Below are 13920 nucleotides of genomic sequence, written 5' to 3'. Positions count from 1 at the left end.
TTTATAATAAAATTTAAAATAATAGAATATATCATATACACAAATAACTGTAAACTAAATATATATAGTTGCACTTAACTATATATACATATGCACACACATGTACACATACCTTCTTTAGGAATAAAACTATGTGGAATGATTACTGGGTAAATAAATAAATTAAGGCAGAAATAACAAAGTTCTTTGAAACCATTGAGAAAAAAGAGACAGCATACCAGAATTCCTGGGACACAGCTAAAGCAGTGTTTAGAGGGAAATTTATATCAATAAATGCCCACATCAGAAAGTGGGAAATATCTAAAATCAACACCCTAATATCACATTTAAAAAAACTAGAAAAGTAAAACCAAACAAATTTAAAAGCCAGCAAAAGATAAGAAATAACTAAGATCAGAGCAGGACTGGAGGAAATAGAGACAAGAAAAACCCTTAAAGAAATCAGTGAATCCAGGAGCTGGTTTTTTGAAAAGATTAACAAAATAGATACACTGCTAGCCAGACTAATACAGAAGAAAAGAGAGAAGAATCAAATAGACACAATAAAAATGATAAAGGGGAGATCACCACTGAGCTCACGGAAATACAAACTACCATCAGAGAATACTATAAACACCTCTATGCAAATAAACTAGAAAATCTGGAAGAAATGGACACATTCCTGAACACATACACTCTCCCAAGACTAAACCAGGAAGAAGTTGAATCCCTGAATAGACCAACAACAAGTTCTGATATTGAGGCAGTAATTAATAGCCTACCAACCAAAAAAAGCCAAGGATCAGATGGATTCACAGCCAAATTCTACCAGAGGTACAAAGAGGAACTAGTACCATTCCTTCTGAAACTATTCAAAACAATAGAAAGGGAAGGACTCCTCCCTAACTTATTTTATGAGGCCAGCGTCATCCTGATACCCTAATTGATTTTATAAGGCCAGCATCATCCTGACACCAAAACCTGGCAGAGACACAACAAAAAAAGAAAATTTCAGGCCAGTATCCCTGATGAATGTCCAAGCGAAAATCCTTAATAAAATACCGGTAAACTGAAGCCAGCAGCACATCAAAAAGCTTATTCACCATGATAAAGTCGGCTTCATCCCTGGGATGCAAGGCTAGTTCAACATATGCAAATAGATAAGCATAATCCATCACATAAACAGAACCAATGACAAAAACTATATGATTATCTTGATAGATACAGAAAAGGCCTTCAATAAAATTCAACACCCCTTCATGCTAAAAAATCTCAATAAACTAGGTATTGATGGAACATATCTCAAAATAATAAGAACTATTTATGACGAACATAGCCAACATCAGACTGAATGGGCAAAAGCTGGAAGCATTCCCTTTGAAAACCAGCACAAGACAAGGACACCCTCTCTCACCACTCCTGTTCAAAATAGTATTGGAAGTTCTAGCCAGAGCAATCAGGCCAGAGAAAGAAATAAAGGGTATTCAAATAGGAAGAGAAGAAGACAAATTGTCTTTGTTTGCAGATGACATAATTGTATATATAGAAAACCCCCATCGTCTCGGCCCCAAACTCCTTAAGCTGATAAGCAACTTCAGCAAAGTCTCACAATATAAAATCAACATGCAAAAATCACAAGCATTCCTATACACCAATAATAGACAAGCAGAGAGCCAAATCATGAGTGAACTCCCATTCACAATTACTACGAAGAGAATAAAGTACCTAGGAATACACCTTACAAGGGACGTGAAGGACCCCTTCAAGGAGAACTATAAACCACTGCTCAAGGAAATAAGAGAGGACACAAACAAATGGAAGAACATTCCATGCTCATGGATAGGAAGAATCAATATCGTGAAAATGGCCATACTGCCCAAAGTAATTTATAGATTTAGGGCTGTTCCCAACAAGCTACCACTGACATTCTTCACAGAATTAGAAAAAACTACTTTAAATTTCATATGGAACCAAAAAAGAGCCCATATAGCAAAGACAATCCTAAGCAAAAGAACAAAGCTGGAGGCATCGTGCTACCTGACTTCAAACTATAGTACAAGCTACAGTAACCAAAACAGAATGGTACTGGTACCAAAACAGATATATGGACCAATGGAACAGAACAGAGGCCTCAGAAATGATACCACACCTCTACAACCATCTGATCTTCGACAAACCTGACAGAAACAAAGGGGAAAAGATTCTCTGTTTAATAAATGGTATTGGGAAAACTGGCTAGCCATATGCAGAAAACAGAAACTGGACCCCTTCCTTACACCATATACGAAAATTAACTCAACATGGATTAACGACTTAAAGAACCATAAAAATCTTAGACGAAAACGTAGGTAATATCATTCAGGACATAGGCATCAGCAAAGACTTCATGACTAAAACACAAAAAGCAACTGCAACAAATGCCAAAATTGACAAATATGATCTGGTTAAACTAAATATCTTCTGCACAGCAAAAGAAACTAGCATCAGAGTGAACAGTCAGCCTACAGAATGGGAGAAAATTTTTGCTATATATCCATCTGACAAAGGTCTAATATCCAGAATCTACAAGGAACTTAAACAAATTTACAAGGAAAAAACAAACTATCCCATCAAAAAGTGGGCTAAGGATATGAACAGACAATTCTCAAGAGAAGTTATTTATGTGGCCAACAAATATATGAAGAAAAGCTCATGATCACTGATCTTTGGAGAAATGCAAATGAAAGCCACAATGATATACCATCTCATGCCAATTAAAATGGTGATCATTAAGAAGTCAGAAAACAACAGATGCTAGCAAGGATGTGGAGAAATAAAAACGCCTTTATACTGTTGGTGGGAGTGTAAATTAGTTCAACCATTGTGGAAGACAGTATGGCAATTCTTTAAGGATCTACAATCAGAAATACCATTTGACCCAGCAATCCCATTACTGGGTATATACATAAAGGATTATAAATCATTCTAGTATAAAGACACATGGACACATATATTTATTGCAGCACTATTTACAATAGCAAAGACTTGGAACCAATCCAGATACCCATCAATGAGAGACTGGATAAAGAAAATGTGGCACATATACACCATGGAATAATATGCGGCCGTAAAAAATAATGAGTTCATATCCTTTGCAAGGACATGGATGAAGCTGAAAACCATCATTCTCAGCAAACTATCACAGGAACAGAAAACTAAATACCACATGTTCTCACTCATAAGTGGGAGCTGAATAATAAGAACCACATGGACACAGGGAGGGGAACATCACACACCAGGGCCTGCAGGGTGTGGGAGGCAAGGGGAGGGAGAACACTAGGCCAAATACTTAATGCATATGGGGCTTAAAACCTAGATGGCGGGTTGATTGGTGCAACAAACCACCATGGCATATGTATACCTATGTAACCAACCTGCATGTTCAACACATGTATCCCAGAACTTAAAGTGAAAAAAAAAAAAATGTGAAAAGGAGAGCAAGGATATAATAATTACGAGACAGGGAATAACGATCTCTGAGTAGAGTCGGAGTGATCAGATGGAGAAATCTTTTGATTACATGTAGGCTATAATCTAAGTCAGAGATTTTGTTTGGTTTGTGGGTTCATGGTGCTTATTATGTAATTTGAAATAACTAAGTAAAAAATACGTAAATGAAGGTAATGCCTAAATTGATTGTATCATTAGAAGGTATTTTAATGATGTGTGTTATCACAGATTATAATGAATGCAATTCCATGAAGTTACGACCCAAATTGTGTGTGTGTGTGTGTGTGTGTGTGTGTGTGTTTATGCATGTAAAGAACAACCAAGGCCAATGTTAAACGGAAAAGGATTTTATTAGAATATATAAAGACATTCAGTGTTTATATTTATGATTGTTCTCAAATATCTACAGATTATTTTACAAGCCTCTTTATAAAATGGAGAGACTTACTCTCTGCCCCTTGCATGTGTGCCAGACTCTGTGTCTTGCTCCTAGTGGATAAAATGCAGTGGCAGTAATGACATATGATTCACAAAAAATATTTTAAGAATCATAACAGCTTCCTCTTTTGTATCACTAGATGTGTGAGAAGTCAGCTTCCATTCCATCAGATAAAGTTGCCATGTTTATCAAATAAAAATATAAGAAGTTAAATGTGAATTTCAGATAAATAATATATGATTTTTTTGGTATAAGTATATTCCTTGCAATATTTGGGATATACTAAAATTTTATTTATGCTTTTCGCCTGAAATTGTAAAATTCAAGTAACTGCTTACCTAAAATTCAAGTTTAACTAGACATTTTTAATTTTATCTTAGTACACTTATAACAATCATCTGGAGAGGTGTGCGTGGCACGGACCTGAGCTTTCCTGCCAAAGTCATCAGACTGTGCCATCTTGGAACTTGATCCCCTAGCCCCAGTCAAGCTTTCAGATGAGTGCAGTCCTGGTTGATGTCTTCATATCGATCTCCTGAGATGCTCTGGGCCAGATCACTCAGATAAGCCACTCCTGAAACTGCACCACAGAAACTGTGAAATCATAAATGTGTGCTGTTTTACAGTTTTAGTTTTGAGGCAATTTGCTCCCCAGTAACAGATAAGTAACAGAGCAAATACCACATCAATCATGCTTCTTAGAATCCATAGAAGAGGAAACTGACATAAGTCACTTGTTTTTAAATTATCTCACAATATATGTTTTTTTGTTTGTTTGTTTTGTTTGTTTGCCTTAGCCCCAATATCACTAGGCCTTAAATGGTGCTTAATTCACTAAATTGTAACTTTTACATTTATCAGCTTTGAGGGATCATTAAAACTGTTTTGTTCTGGAACATATCAGAGTCCTTTTTCTCTTGATAGAGCCACATTTTATTTTCCACATTCTGATTGAAATCCCGAGAGAACAGGAAGAAAATGTGTACATTCTGACGGAAAGTAAAAGCTGTCATTTCATAAATAATACTTCTGATTCTGAAAGAAAGAAACATAGCTTCCTTTTCCTGCTCTCTTAAAGGAATGCATGGGTCCACTTATTCTCCCTGCTTCATCACATGCAAGTTCTATGATCAGTTATTTTTCTTTTTAACTACTTAGCAGTTTTTCTCTATAAGAACATTTCATATTCCACAATTTACCTTTGAATCCTACATAGCTACTTGTCCCTAGAGAGTCATTCACCTTTTTCTCATTTCTAAGTTTAACATCTGTGTAAATATCTGCTTCGCTGAAAATCCAACACAGTTATTTTTTGCTGAGTACTGTTTATTTTCTGCCCCCTCAAGATATTTCAGACATGCATTATGATTGTGGCTCAAGTGAGAGACTGGAAGCAAGATACTATGTGTCCTCATATTTAAGAGTCTCTGATTCCAATTTGGAAACGTCATTTCCTCCCCTTTAAGCAGTTTGCTGGCTTAAACTGTCTCAAAAGATTTCTTTGCCATAATAATTCTTCATTAATAAGATGGTAGCATCATGGAAAACTCTAACATGCTGGACTACTTAAAGGAAAATAGAACAGCAAATGTGATTTCTCATAGTCACCATGCAGAATTCAAAGTGAAACACATGGGTTGAAAAATGCTTGCATCCACTTTCCTCCAACAGACTATAGAGCTTTTAATTAACCACAATACATAGCCTCATTTACTCTTAATTCAGCCATTTCTTGGTAAAGGAGGAAGCGCATTGCCCTACTAGGCAGGAGACCTGGCATCATCTCTGGACTCTTTCACATTTATCTGTCTCACTGGGACTCAATTCAAATATTATCTCAACTCTGGCAAAGAAGTTGACCTTTATGTTCAAATTTGGTTCTCCTTTTCATGATCCAAATTTTATTTTCTTTTGCTATGGTCTTGACTTACAATCTCTAGTTCAACATTCTATTATGTAATGAATGCCTTCTTATTCTAAGTCAACTGAAATCCTTTATGAATTAAACATTTAAAATACTAATAAATGGAAGTGGCTACTGGCCTTATAATTTGTTCAAGGGTCTAACATGTAGTAGAACCTTGATAATTTATAATAAATAATAGTACAAAATTTTAGTTTGCACCAAACTATTTAAAGTTGAAATATTTTTGCCGTTTTACAAATGAGAAGAGGACAAAACAGTGGCTTTTGCAAGTTGATAGCTGTAGTGATTCGTGTGAATCCAAGTCTATCTAATGGCAGAGTCCATGTTATTCTACTTTGTGCTGAAGCTAATGAAAAGGCTAAATCTTGTTTATATCTTTAATCTCTCTGATTTATGGTGCACTGGGAGTGGTGGATTAGAGGCTTTCTAATTTTGCTTTTCTCTCTAATTATAAAGGCAAGTGCCCTTGGTTTAATGTTGTGCTCCACTGATTCACGAAGTTCTGCTAATGCAATATATGTCATCAATATTGCAATAAATTCATGGCATCTTTTTCCTCTGCCATGCAATATGAATGGATGAATTGCACTTGGAATAACTAGTGGTTAGTAAATCCGGTTCCTTGCATTTCCCACACAGTGGCTTAGAACTCTTTCTTCTCTTTCACTGCTGGCATCTTATCAGTCAAGTTTGTCTGTTTTCTCAACTTTGCTCCACTGCTGTTGACTTATTTCATCTAATCCTATTACTGCAGGCTCTTGATGGGGTCTCCTGCCTTGAGTCTCTTTTCTCCTCTTACCTACTAGTATGAATCTTCTAACATTACCTGATCTTAGTCATCACAATTACGTCTGGTCAAAATACTTCAGTGACTCTGCTGCCCTCAGAGAAAGAAAATAAAATTAACCAACACATATCTTCTCCATCGTCTGGTACATGTCTATTTCTGCAGCCTCACCACCCACGAGTCCCCCTACATAGTCTCATTGGTCTGGCTATTCTGCTGTATTGTCAATGCAGAATTGAATGTCTGGAATTCTCACCCATTTTCTTCATCAACCACTGCTCAATCTTCGAGATGCAAATCAAGCATCAGCTTTCCCTGAAGGCTTACTTATTCTCCTCACACCTCCTAGTCCCAACTGCGTTAGGTGTTACATTATGTCACTTCTATGAAGGTTTAATTTTTGATAACATAATCATGAAATACAGTCATTTAGTAGTTCTTTTTTCCCTAAAGACTATGAGCTATGTGAAGGCGAATGTGACAATTTCATTAATGCTTTTTAAACATATATAGAACTTACATGTTGGGCAGTGTTTTCTATGCATTTTACAAATATTAACTTGGTTACTTCCCATTACAACCTCTTGATGTAGGTACTGTTGTTATTAACATTATATTGATAAAATAAGGCAAGAAGAATTAGGTGACTTTCTTAAGGCCCCTTAGCTAATAAGTGGTGATCCTAAACAGTCTGAATCCTGACCGTTCTTTTAACACAACTCTATGTTGCATATGTATATCCTCAGTGCCTAATTTTGTGCTTGGTAAAAACTAGATGTTCTATGAGTCTTTTTTTAGTGAATAAATAAACTCTACTTCTGTTTAGTCAAAAATGCAACATTAAATAGTAACATGGACCATCAAAATGTTAACTAAAATCACCCTTCACTTCAGCCTGGTTTTATTTTGAATGCATTTCAAATTCTGGAAAATAACACTATGTCATTCAAAAGGAAAAGAAGAGGAAAGAAAAAAAGGCAATATTATCTTTAAACATAATAAAAACAGCTCAACCTTGGAGATACATACCAGTGAGTGAAACATTGAATGTCAAAAAATCCATTTCAAGCTCTTTAGGGTGTTAAGATAGCAGATAGATTTCCCCCTTATTTTAGCTCCCTATTTTGTGAAAAGCATTTACTGATACTGGTGGTTGCAATGATATCTCTTTGCCTTTTCTCTCTGGGAAGATCACATCTGGCGTAAGGTGGCTCAGGTGGAGAAATACAGCAGATGTCACGAATCAAAGTGATCAGCTCAATACTGTTCTTGCCTCAATCAGCATGGATGGTCAAAGGAAGAAAAATGAACTGGGATGCTTCCAAACAACACATCCATCCAAATCCACACCTCTATAGCCTTCCTCATGGCCTGCAATAAAAAGTGTTTGAGATTTCACCCAGAAACCTACTGCAGAATACATTAGAAAAAATGTAAAAATGAAATGCTTCAAAACACTGAATACTTTTTTATTTTTTAAAAAGGTATCATCCTGTTGGCATCTTGGCATCTAGAAAGAAAAATTTTAACTTAGTGATGAACAATTAGGAATGGTTGTCTTTTTCTTTAGTTTAAAAAATGACTAAAATGACATATTTAGTATTTTTGAGGTACCAGGTTGGAAATTTCTGAGTCATTTTCATAACTGGGCTAATAAATTGTGCTGGATTTATGTTAACAATGATAGCTACAATTTACCTGGAAGTTACTGTATAATAATTTAATTCTAATAATCACTCTGTAAGATAGTTATCATTAATATATCTATAATATAGATAAGGAAGTAGAGGCTCTCAGAAGCTGATTATAAAATCCTGGTAGAGTCAGGATATAAATGCAGTTTTGTGTCATTATAAACTACATCTGAAATGATTATTTCTCTTGCTTTGAAGAGTGTAGTGTGTGTGTGTGTGTGTGTGTGTGTGTGTGTGTGTGTGTGTATGTGTGTGTATGTTGGGGAAAATGAGTACATACGGAAGATCCACTGTGTTTACTCAAGGAATCATATTCCTAAGGGAAAATGGAAATGAAAATCTTCCAGGAGTCTTTTTGGAGTCAAGTGGGTCTTTGGTTTCTTAGACAAATAATCATTTTAGGGTCAGAAAAAAAGGGACAACATGAATGTATATTGTATGCCATCTGCCACAGACCACACAAGACTTGTCCTTAAGAAATGTAATAGTGGAGGTGGTGGTGATTTTTGTAGGATTAATAATAGTGTGAGTAACAGCACTAATATTTCTTAAGACCATTTATATGCCAGTACCTGTAGAAAGTACTTTACATTGATTATCTCATTTACTCATCACAGCAATCCAAACAACAGGCGCCATTATCAGCCCTGATTTACGGAGGAGGAATCTATGGTTTGAAGCCTTGACAAAAGGTAACATTCTAAAGAGCCTCCCTAGATTTCTGCCCCTGCCCTCCAGCATGAATGTGGACTCCGAGTATGATGGGATAGTCACTCCCATGATTAGATTAGATGACACAGTTGCATTTAAGAAAGGGAGATTATCTGAGTGGGCATGACTTAATGAGGTGGACCCTTAAAAAGAACTAGGCTCTTCCTGAAGAAAGCATCTGAAGAGTGAGAAGGACTCAACATGAGTTAGATTCTCTGTTGCCAGCTTTGAAGATAGAGTTGGCCACATAGATAGGAATGTCCAGGAGCTCCAAGAAGCCCCAGCCTGACAGCCAGCAAGAAAACAGGGACCTCAGTACTGCAGCAGCAAATAACTGAAGTCTGCTATCATCAGGTGAACTTGGAAGACTCTCTTGACCTCAAGATGAAAGCCTGGCTGAGATTTTGGTCTCAGCTTTGTGAAACCCTGAACTAAAAGTCCAGTCACACTGTGCTCAGACTTCTGACTGACAGGACTTTGAGCTAAAACGAGGTGTTTGTTGACCCATTAAGTTTGTGTTTAATGTTTTAATGGAACATTAAAAACCACATATCAAAGGTCTCCAGCGTAATTAAGTTTCAGAGAGGAAATATAAATGGTAACATGACTTTGGAACCCAATTCTCATCCATCTAGCAACATGTGCCTTAAAATGAGTCTAGAAGAATTGACTTAATAACACATCTAAAGACATTTCAAATGTAAAGAGACATTTAATTATAAATGTGATAAACTTTGGGCTCATAGTGCCAGGTGAACTTTTCAGGTGAAAGCTAGTTAGAAACTCAGCATGAAAGAGGGGCTGTAGGCAAGTAAGTACTCCAGAGATCATCTTATGGATGGGTGGGTTTTGGGCCCGCTTGTCATAGCTGAAGCAGACAACCTGATGCCTTTGACAAAAACACTGGCCACCACTACAGGGGACAGCTGTAGTGCTCATGGGCAGAGAATATTATTAGGTGATGCAGGTGCTTCAGCAGCCTCAAGCTTTGTAATAACCCCTTTTAAACAGCCAATTGGATCCTCATTTTGGGCAGCAGCTGTATACGTCCTGCCCTTCTTTGAGTTTTTGGAATATGTCATGTGATTCTATGATGCAAGTCTCTGGATATGCCTGTCATTCTGCCAGAAATGTTTTACCACTGGCTTTCTTAGGCCATTTTTATTCTTACCTTCCATGTACCAACTTCACTGTCACCTACTCAAGAAGCTTTCTTCTCTCACTTCATTGAATATTTTTTCTCTGCTTTTTCTCAAGCATCGTAGTTTTTGCCCTCCCTGAAACTTATGCCTTATAAATTTTCATTGGTTGGTTTACTGTTTTTATGATATCTCCATGTTTACTAGTATTTCTTTTAATAAAAATTATAGCTAACATGTTATGTGAATTTATCCGATGGTAATAAATATCTTGCAAAGAATCCAGAGAGCTGGGGGTCATGCTATCCACATGCTAGAGATGTTGAAGTCGGATGAGTGGGGTTAGAGACCACTCAGTGTTACACAGTGGCTAGCAGCGGTTTATCCAGGATTAAAACCCAGGCAGTCTGAATTCTTGTTACTCGGCAATACTGTCTTTAGGCTAAAAAATAAGCAATGCTCACTTAGCAGATAGCACCGTACCTGATACACAGAAAACACTCATTAAAGATTTGTGAGGGGGGAAAAAACAAAAGAATGAATGCATCGCAATAGGGCAGAATTCAGGTGACTTCTAGTGGCTTTTTGGCAGCATAGAACACAATTATTGGATATAATAAGAGATATCAGAAGGATAAAAAGAGGACAAGAAGACAGAGTGGGAGGAGATGATCATAGTGGCTATGCAGCAGCTGAAAGCAGACCCCAATCTGATGATAAAGGGGAATTACTTAATGGTGCATCTTTACTCCAGACCTTCAGAATCAGCATCTCATGGGGTTGGGAGGAGTGGGAAACATGAAACACTGCGTTTGTATAAAGTTACCAGGGGATTCTGGTGATGTGCCATCTTCTGCTTAGTGTGTGAACATGATTAAGCTCCAACTGCAAAAACTCTGGGATTTTACTCTCTTTCCAGTACGAGACTACACTAAAAAACAAACAAATACCAAACTCTATTTTTCACTGAAATTATCACTTCAATTTTTACCATCAGGCCAAACAAATAATGGTATAGAGATAATTATATTAATTCACTTTAAAAAAAAAAAAACTTTTTGACAGTCCTTAACAAGCATCCCTTAAATACCTGAGATTATGTGAAAGTAATATATCTTCATAAATACAACTGTTCTTTCAGATATAATAGTATTACCACTTAACACAAGAAGAAATTGAGGCAGAGACAGAGATTATCCAATTTCTACATTATCAGACAATTGATCAGTGACAGAGCTAAGGTTAAATTTAGGGCGGCTGATGTTTGATCAACCAGTGGTCCAACTAATGGAAATCTATTCATCTTTTTAAAATGATGCATCACAGTTCTCACAGGGTGAAAAAAGCAAGCTAGGCAGCTAAAGTGCACATACACCCATATGTACAAACAGATTAAAAAGACAAATGTAGAGAACCATAATGGGTTTAATATGTTTGGAATCTCTAGTGTGAAGTTGTAAATGAATGGTGAGAAATAAGAATGGAGAATCAGAAAATAGACATCCTAAGAATGCCAACTCACAGATTACAAAACTTGTCTTTATGATGGAGAGCTAACAAAGTGTCTTTCACATCCGTTTCAGTGCCAACATCATAGCACTTATGCTAACTATATCTTTCCACGCTCAACTCTCATAATAGCCTAGAATAAGTCATATGGAAATTTAAGACAAGTGAATTTTTTTTTTTTTTTTTGAGATGGAGTCTCACTTTGTCACCCAGGCTGGAGTGCAGTGACACGATCTCTGCTCACTGCAACCTCTGCCTCGAGGGTTCAAGCGATTCTCCTACCTCAATCTCCTGAGTAGCTGAGACTACAGGTGCATGCCATCATACCCGGCTAATTTTTGTGTTTTTAATCGAGATGGGGTTAAGTGAAATATTTTTGAGTTCTCATATAAAACAAAGATTCTCTAGTACGTAGATTAAATATTTGGTTTTCTTATATTTTACTGAAAAGTTAAAATAGCTGCAAGGTTGAACTTTTGACATAGAAGAAAAAACACAAATCCAAACAATATAATTCTATTAGGGAAGAAGGTGTGTGAATCTAGAGGTTTTTGTTTGTTTGTTTGTTTGTTTGTTTTGCTTAAAATAAAACTTAGATTCACCAAAGATGATTCTTTTCTAATATATTTTAGGTAAAACCATCTCTGTTTCTGCCAGTGCCAACATAAACACACAGTACTAAGCCTTTGTCAAAGTTTACTCTACTGGAATATTCTCCTAATGGCATGATTTTAACAACAGAAGTATTTGCTCTGTATTTACTCTGGGAAGCTTTGCAACTTAAATCTGATTTTCACGCAAATATATTTTAAATATCCCTTCCTGAAACCCGTCGAGATGATAAAAGTTTGGAAGCTTATGCAAATGTGTAATACATGTGGAATTTTATATGAGCATTTATGTTACTAAATCTGAAATTAAATCATTCATTAGAATGATTGCTGCCATTAAGCTCTTCTTACTGTTCTTAAACTCTATGTTTAACAGAAAAAAATAGCAAAGCCAAATATAGGTAAATGCATTATTATTATTATCATTATTTATTGAAATAGACTGTCACTCTGTCCCCCAGGCTGGAGTGCCATGGCACCATCTTGATTCACTGCAGCCTCCGCCTCCTGGGCTCAAGCAATCCTCCTGCTTCAGCCTCCCAAGTAACTGGGACTATAGGCACGCACTACTATGCCTAATTTTTGTATTTTTAGTAGAGATGGGGTTTCACTGGTCTTGAACTCCTGACCTCAGGTGATCCGCCTGTCTTGGTCTCCCAAAGTGCTGGGATTATAGGCATGAGCCACTGCACTTGGCCATTATTCATGTTAAATATCAAATTATATACTACAAAGCAAACTGAATTAAGGAGAATAATATTTAGATATGAAACATTTTGGTATCTTATACTATGTGCATACTTTTCTTTTCTTTTTCCAATGCAAAATAACCTTGAGCATCATTTAATTATGCGACTACCATAAAACACCCAAAAGAACAGCAGAGAAAAATGAGTATTTCTGAAGCATTTCTAAAGAAGGTACAACAGAAACTTCAAGAGAGAAAGGTTGAAATTGACCAAAAAGTTGCATTATATACAACTTATGCTATAAAATATATGGTAAAAATGGTTTCATCTCCAATGTCAGCTTCAATATTGTGCTGACGTTTATTAACTGGCTTTGTAATTATTATTTCTGTCAATTATCAGGAGTGACATCTTGTAGAGCACCCTCACTTCTTAGCAAGACAGAGAATCCCTTTTCAAGGTTATTACTTTTAACTCTTTCTGACAACTTAATGTGTGACACTAAAGTGCTGAGATTTAGAGATGGAAGTTAAAAACAAGCTTGCTCTTTACAGAACACATACTATGGTAGAAGCTCACGTGCCAAAAAAAATGCACTACAATGAAACATGTAATTACAGAAGTATTACCAAAAGAATATATAGTAGAGAAGAGGGAATGAGTAATTTCTTCTGGAATTTTAAGGCCAGCATCACTGAATAAAAGTCCACTGGAAATGTTTACAGAATAAATTAGAGTTTATTTGGTACCCAAAAAGCAACCAAATAGAACAAAAACCATGCACAAATGCCTTGAAAGGGTATTTACTTCATTAAAGCAAAGGAGAGGAAGGGATAGTTTAGAGTTTACCTTGGGCAAGTGGATCCTGGCACTCAAATATAATCAAACTATTTTGTACATGTTTGAGGGGGTCTTGCTTTTTTGTTTGCTTTTTAGTTTTGTTTGC

Source organism: Chlorocebus sabaeus, chromosome 5 (genome assembly GCF_047675955.1).
Source record: "Chlorocebus sabaeus isolate Y175 chromosome 5, mChlSab1.0.hap1, whole genome shotgun sequence".
Lineage (NCBI taxonomy): Eukaryota > Metazoa > Chordata > Mammalia > Primates > Cercopithecidae > Chlorocebus > Chlorocebus sabaeus.
Note: the sequence above shows the minus strand (reverse complement) of the source record.